Source organism: Rutidosis leptorrhynchoides, chromosome 7, assembly GCF_046630445.1.
Source record: "Rutidosis leptorrhynchoides isolate AG116_Rl617_1_P2 chromosome 7, CSIRO_AGI_Rlap_v1, whole genome shotgun sequence".
In the NCBI taxonomy this organism is placed as follows: domain Eukaryota; kingdom Viridiplantae; phylum Streptophyta; class Magnoliopsida; order Asterales; family Asteraceae; genus Rutidosis; species Rutidosis leptorrhynchoides.
In genome coordinates, this window is record NC_092339.1 from 81,180,904 (window position 1) to 81,189,008 (window position 8,105).

An 8,105-nucleotide genomic window follows, 5' to 3' on the forward strand; every position below is an offset into this window, starting at 1 on the left:
CCAAACATACAACTAGCAACAACATTAGTATATAAATCACCGCAATTATAAGCTAAACATAAACAAGGCATAAACATGCTAACCATTCTCCGCTTTGGCACTACCGACTTGTAGTTGACCAATGACGTCGAGTCTCACTCGTATGATGTCACTGACTTGTGACTCATCATATGGTGTCACTAACTTGTGAATCACCAAAGGGTGTCACCGACTTGCGAACCACCCACTAATACGTATGGGTCTCCGACTTGTGAAGCACCAACAATAAGTCTCACCGACTTGTGAAGCACTATAGGGTGTCACCGACTTGCGAATCACCTGCCAATACATACGAGGACACCGACTTGTGAACCTCCAAGAGGTGTCACCAACTTGTGAGTCACCTAACGAAATACTAAAGGGGTCACCGCCTCGTGGACCACCATGGGGTGTCACCGAATTATGAGTCACCTAACGAGACCCTACCGACCGGTAGTTCTCTTCACCCATAACCTCAATAAGTCACCATCTTGTGACATAACGCCCAATATTCACGATGTGGCACCGAAAATCCACATCACGTATGAGTAAATAAACTACATACATACATGTATAAATATTCCACTCACCTCGATTACAAGAAAGGAAACTCCCGCTTGAGCTCCTAATCGTCCAAATGTGAATCACCTAGATAATTCACAAACAAGTAAGCTAAACACTCTATCTTATGCCCAAAACACTATAAGTGCAATTTCGACCCGTTTGCACATACTTTACTTTGACTAAGTCAAAACTCACCCAAAACACTCATAATCACAATGAACTAGCAATTATGTTCTAAAACCATATTTTTCACAATGTTTCCTCATCAAGACACTTACTTGCATCATTATGACACAAAACCCATTTTGACCTCATCTCAAGTCAAAACACCCATTTGCAAATTTACACCTCTAATCACTTATAACCTAAGTTAATTAGTGATTTTAACACCCGAACATGATTATGAACTAATCAATTTCATTATTCAACCCAAACCAACCAACAATGGTTATCAACACCATTTACTAGCTTAATCACCCAATTATCAACTAGTGAGTTTACTCAAGAACACCCATTTCAAAACCCCAAATATGAACACTAATCATACTATGAAAATTTGGAGTTAGAGCTTACCAATACTACCACAACGTAGCCGTGAACGAGATGAACAACTTTAAAACTTGCGACTTCGATCGGTTTAAGCTTCTTCTTCTCCAAATGAAGCTCTCTCTCTAAACTCGTTTTCTCACTCTAGGGTTTGAAGTTAAAGATGAGAGAATGAAGATAAGATTGTGGACTTGAATGAGTCCACCAATCTGCCATTTTGTGGCCTAAAACTGACCCCCAAATGAAAAGACCAATATGCCCTTCATTTAACTTAATTAGAAAAAGCAGAATTCTGTCGCAGGAACCAAGCGCGGCGCACACCATTTCCCCTGCGCGGTGTGCACAGAGGACTGAACAGTCTGCCAGCATTTATTTCACGCCACGCTTCACACACTTTATGTACACCTTAAATACATTATGTGCAATAAAAATTTGGGTCTTACAGATAGGCTGGACGCTGTCCAGTATAATGTGGGATGGGGATTTTTGGGACAGTCAAGTTTAGTTCATTTGGACACCTTCCAGATCACTTAGACGCCTTCCTATCTTTCACAACTGGACGCTGTCCCAGAATGGGACGCCGTCCCAATGTACTGCTGTCAATTTTTGTGTGTGTGTTTTTGGCATAATGAGGTTGGGTCGTTAAAAGTGGTATCAGAGCATGGTCTAAGGGATTTAGGCGACTTGAGATAGGTACCTAGACTTAGACTTTATTGTGTATGCGCATTATGCCGGACTTGTAGGATTTCGGGTCGGACCGGGATTGGTTAGTGCCTAGGTTTAGGTGAACTAACTTGAGATTAATTGTTCCTTATTGTGTTTGCAATCATCAAGCGAGATAGACGTTGTACTAGCGAGTTAATGCGACGTGCTCGCGTAACAATGACTAGCTACCATTGTTACGGGTTCAAATCATATCAAACAAGTGATGTACGCTGAATGTTAAGCAAGAAAGGGCGGTGTGGTATATGTATGTCGTTTCCTTTTCGTTTTGTTATTTAATCTATATGCATTCTTTAGAATGAAGACAGAAGATGGAACCGGAACGGACGCGCCTACTCATGAAATGAAGGATGAGTTAACGGCGAGGTTTGAGGCTGTGTTTGAACAATATGTCTCGGTTTTCACCGACAAGGTTAGGGAAGTAACCAAGGAGTTGGTTGAAGGACGAGTAACTGAAATGGTCGGAGACCAATTGGCTAACGTCATAAGGGAAGAGTTTGATAAGAGGTTTCCCAAACCTCAAGTTGGTGGCGGTGAGGGAGTATTAGTGAGTTTTGAATCACACTCTCCGAAAACAGTCGATCACTTCTCGGGTAAGGGGAAGTTTGAGTCAAATGGTGCTCCTAGTAAGAGGGCGAGAAGTACGCCCGAAGGTGTTGAAAACGTGAAGAAGAGGAGTAAGGGAGGATTTGGACCTATGTGCTATAATTGCGTACAAAAAGGGTCATTTGTCGCGTGATTGCACAAATGAACCTCCTAACAACGACATATGTTTTGAGTGTCGAAAAAATGGACACCGAAGGTCAGAGTGTCCTGAGTTGTTTTACGAGTAAGGTAAAAGTGTAATTGAGAGCACGGGTAGCATGGAGAAGGGAGTGTTGGACTCCAGTACGTCTAAATGTTTCAATTGTGGGCAAAGGGGACATAAGTCTCGTGAATGTCCGTCGGGAGAGCTTGTATGTTTTCATTGTCGGAAGGAAGGGCACCCAAGGTCTGAGTGTCCCGATTTGGCTGGTAATCAGATTAAAAGGCTGGGAGGTTTCATGCCTACGTGTTTTAAGTGTGGAGGTCGAGGTCATTTGGCACGGGATTGTATGGGTGTACCTTTAAGCACGATCAAGTGCTTTATTTGTTGGAAGGAGGGACACCAAATGTCGGAGTGTTCTGAACTGTTTGACGATCGGGTTAGGAGGTTAGAGCATGAATATTTGATGGATAGCGAAGCGCAGAAGTCCAACAATGTAGCTTCAGGTACTTTCATTTTCGATACAAATATGCCTTATTATTTGTTGTGTGCCGATGGATTCGGTTATGAATTTAGAGACTTAAATCTCGTTTCGAGATCTAGTTAGTCTCGAGTGAGTGTATATTTCAATAGTACCCATATAGGTGCGGGGCTAGTAATTTCGATAACGGTGCACTAAGGTAGCGCTTGAGTCATTGACTCATGAGAGTGCGGCCTGGGGGCGAATGCATTGTGTTAACACGTGGTATTGTTATGGGTAGCATTCCTAATGGAATTACCCTATGTTGAAAGTTGGATTGACGACTGCAGGGTGTAAGACTTAATTTTTCTAAGCATTCCTTAGTGATTAGCGAAGGGTTTGTGTGACGACCCGGAAATTTCCGACCAAATTTAAACTTAATCTTTATATAATTTCGACTTGATAAGCAATGAATTTTAATAAATCTTGAACCTATGAAAAGAGTTTTACACAAGCTTTTGGTCACCCTTTTATTCCGACAATTCACGAACGTCATAACTTGATTTAATTGTTTAATTGTTTAATTATTGTGTATATATATATGGATTTATATATATTTAACTTGAAAATATGATAATTAAATATCTCATTAAGTATATTAACAAAGTATTATATATATATTTTCATACTACTAATTTAAAGAGTTTTCAAACAATATATATATATATATATATATATATATATATATATATATATATATATATATATATATATATATATATATATTACTATTTAAACGACGTAATTAACTTATGTTAAAATTTATTTACATATAATGTATTACGAGTGTAAATAAATCCTTACAAGTATTGAATACACTTTATAATATACCAATACATATAAAGGATAGCTATACTCGTATTTCCGTTCAATTTCCTCAAAGAATTCTACTCGCATTCATACGGTATTTTTACCCGTATTATACACAGCTTCTAGAAGTATTTACTACAGGTATATACCAATAGAAATCTGAAATTATTTGAGTAATATGTCAACCATGACCTAATCAATTTAATATGTCATGCATGACTTAATACAATTTAACTTATCTTAGATATCTTCACTAAAAGCCAAAATTATAAGCTTATAAATAAGGACCATTTTAACTCATTTTTACTCCACAATTTCTTAAACTAAAAACACACACTTGAATGCTCTCATATCATACTTTAATCTCAGAAAATTTCCTCTTCATAATCAAGGTAAAATACTTCTCAAAATCCTTGTTCAATTCCTTGTATAGTTGCTATCTTATTATACTTATAAAACTTGTAAAAACTAGAACTTGTTTTGGTGAACACCAAGCTTGTTTGAAAAACTAATCTAATCTTTCTAACTTAACTCTAATAACACTTATTTATATGTATTATGATGTTATATTAAGTTAATATAAGAACTTATAACTTGTACATATGAAGAACACCTTGAAACTTAACATATATCCTTTAATCTCCATTCGGTAAAAAGCGGGCTGTTTTGGGTTGGGAATTAAAAACCTATCTTAGACTTTGAGTTCAAGGCTAAGACTTTGAAAATATGTTAATATATGTATATAAGACTTTCAGTATTTTTTCATGATTTTAGACAAAGTGGAAGTATTTTATCAAAAATCATATATTGGGTGGATGCAGGGATTTTTCCAAATCTATCCACCGACACAAAAAGAGGGTAAAGCTCTAAAAATTACTACTTAGGATGAACTTTTCGAATTGGTTTTGTAAAATTTACTTCTTAATGAATCCATAGCAATTTGATTCACTTTAATCGGAGTTGTAATGAATATTTGGCGACCAAACCAAAATCTACAAAAATTAACGTTGTATGGACGAAATTTATATTATAAAAATTATATTAACCATATCCTTGTTAACTTTTCCTATATCCTATATATATTCGGACATGTTATCAGTAGTATAACAAAATATTATAATCTTGGTTAATTCTGTGATTGTATATATGTATAATAATATTCTTGATACGTCCTAACACAATAAATATACAATACATTTTGATAAATCCTAAGACAATACGTACACAATACGTCTTAGTTAATTCTAAGACAATACGTATACAATACGTCTCTGGGTTGATGCAAATACAATACGTATACAATACATCGTGGGGGTAATTATAAGATTATATATATATATATATATATATATATATATATATATATATATATATATATATATATATATACCGATTATTGGACTGTTGGACTTTTTTGGACTATTTTGGACTACTAACAATGGACTACTAACATAAAATGTTAAAAATTATTATATAAGTATTCTATGAACTTGCTTTATTTTATTCAGATGTCGTATTATTATCTGAATCGTTATTATTGTTATAGGTTCGTGAATCCAAGGACGACGGTCATATTTTTAATAAATTGAAAACTTATTATTAATATACTTTTACTACTGTGAGTATCTAGTCCCATTTTTTAAACTCTAAAAATATTTTGGGATGAGAATACATGCATTTTATGTTTTACGCCATGGACACAAGTACTTAAAATATATTCTACGTTGAGTTGTACCACTTTGCATATCTTCCCTAATAGCTTGGTAACTAATATTTACATGTTGTAAGAACATATATACGCGAATCCTATTGATAGATCTATCGGGTTTGACAACTCCAACCGGGCTAGTCGCTCTAGTACCGTAAACGGTTACATAGTACTTCGTTTTTACTACACTTGGTACAGTGTAGAGAGATTTCATAATAAAGGGAATATGCTACATTAATTGTTAAGTATGGTTACCGAAGCGCTCAACAACTTATAGAATACTTTTATGCACTTGTGAGTGTACATATATTTATAACTATGAAATCTTGTGGTCTATATTTATATCGATGATAAACCTATATATCTCACCAACCTTTGTGTTGACTATTTACGCATGTTTATTCTTAGGTCCTTAATAAAGTCTTCCGCTATTGCATTATCTGAGCAAGCTGTGCATGGAGTCTCATACTTTTATTTAAATAAAGTGTTGCATTCAATAAAACCTTTGTCATGTATTATATTCGACTGTTACGTCACGTGTGTAGTATTTGGAAACCGATGTATTTTGGGGATTATTTCTTAAATAATCTCCCACTTGTTGAAAACATGCATTATGTATAATAATGATGTGCTTTTTATGAAACGAATGCAATATTTTCTAAAACGTATCATATAGAGGTCAAATACCTCGCTATGGGACCAATGAGAACGTACTGCGTTTATAGTAATATGGACGGGTTGTTTCAGTTGGTATCAGAGCGGTGGTCTTAGCGAACCATGTCTTGCATTAGTGTGTCTAACGGATAGTTATTCATATGCATTAGTGAGTCTGGACTTCGACTTTAACTGCATGTCAAAAGTTTTGCTTATCATTTCTAGTTGAAAATCATCTGCTTATCACCCTTAGAAAATTACATGCTTATCATTCTTAGTCTAGACACATCTTACTGCATTGATTGCATAAATAGTGTATAGACAAAGTTCATATTTTAGCGTATATGCTAATTCATATCTTAGCGTATCTGTTACTGTAAACTTTGCCTAACATATTCCATAAATTTCTCCGTAATCTATGAAATCTTTTGCTCTATATATATAGATATTCTATGTAATTAGAATACCATCCGATAGCCGGAAATCATTTCTTATCGAAAAATCCTTTATTCAATCGTACGAAATGGAACTATCCACTAGTTCAAGTCCATCGAATTCCGATATGGAATTTCACTCGAGCTCCGAAAGTAGTGTGACCGGAATGGATCAACCAATTAGCCATCATCTATTGTGGATAAATTAGGGATGGGTTCGTAGTCTACTTAATCATTGGAGACAAGAAGAAGGTGATCCCTTCCATCCACCACAATGCCCTCTTGGTGAAGAACATGAGGCACTTACCGGCGAACCCGCACCATTTTCTCTCTCCTTTCCAGGATATGCCGCAACGAGTATAATATTACTAATATTATTGAGGCTATCCGACCTTTACTCCGTATCTTATGTCATACCCCGTCCTAATCTGTCTGGACGAAGTCACCAACATCTGGTTCCATTGCGATGATCGACTCCAAATAATGTCTTTACAATGAGCAAATGCACAGCGGAAGGTTTCTTTCATACCTGAGATTAAACATGCTTTAAAGTGTCAACCAAAAGGTTGGTGAGTTCATAGGTTTATCATAAAACAATAAAATTCATCATTTTGATAGACCACAAGATTTAAATCCTGCATGGTACAAATGGGCCCGAATCCTATACCCACCTGTAATGTACATGCGATATCTTTTAAATACAGTACACCTTTCTCGTGTACGAAACCATTTTCACAAATCTTAGCAACGTCCACATATCTCGTGCACAAAAACTAATACACATAACCTGTGTATAAAAATCATTCTCTCGATATATAACATTCACATCAATTGGTGGCAATTATCATGTCCACATAATTCAATGGTGGCAATTATCATGTCCACATAATTCAATGGTGGCAATTATCATGTCCACATAATTCAATGGTGGCAATTATCATGTCCACATAATTTAATAATAATCCGCATAACTTCTGCCTGCATAATAATTTATTCGAGGAATGTTTTACTTGTGTCTATCTCATTAAACATTCATAAAAGCATTTCATGTATTCGCAGTTCAAAATATATTTCAAAAGCGTTTAATAAAGCAGTTGTAAAAACAGCGCATGTATTCTCAGTCCCAAAAATATAAAGAGAAAAAGGGAGCAAATGAAACTCACCACACTGTATTTTGTAGTAAAAATACATATGACGACATTAAACAAATGTAGGGTTAGCCTCGGATTCACGAACCTATATCATTTGTATATTTATTAATACACATAATCGTAATCGAACAAATTTATATATTATATATTAAATTATATATCTTATATATTTAGTTTGTATATTCATTTAAAATAATTAATATTTAGATAGTTTTATATTTATACAAGTGAT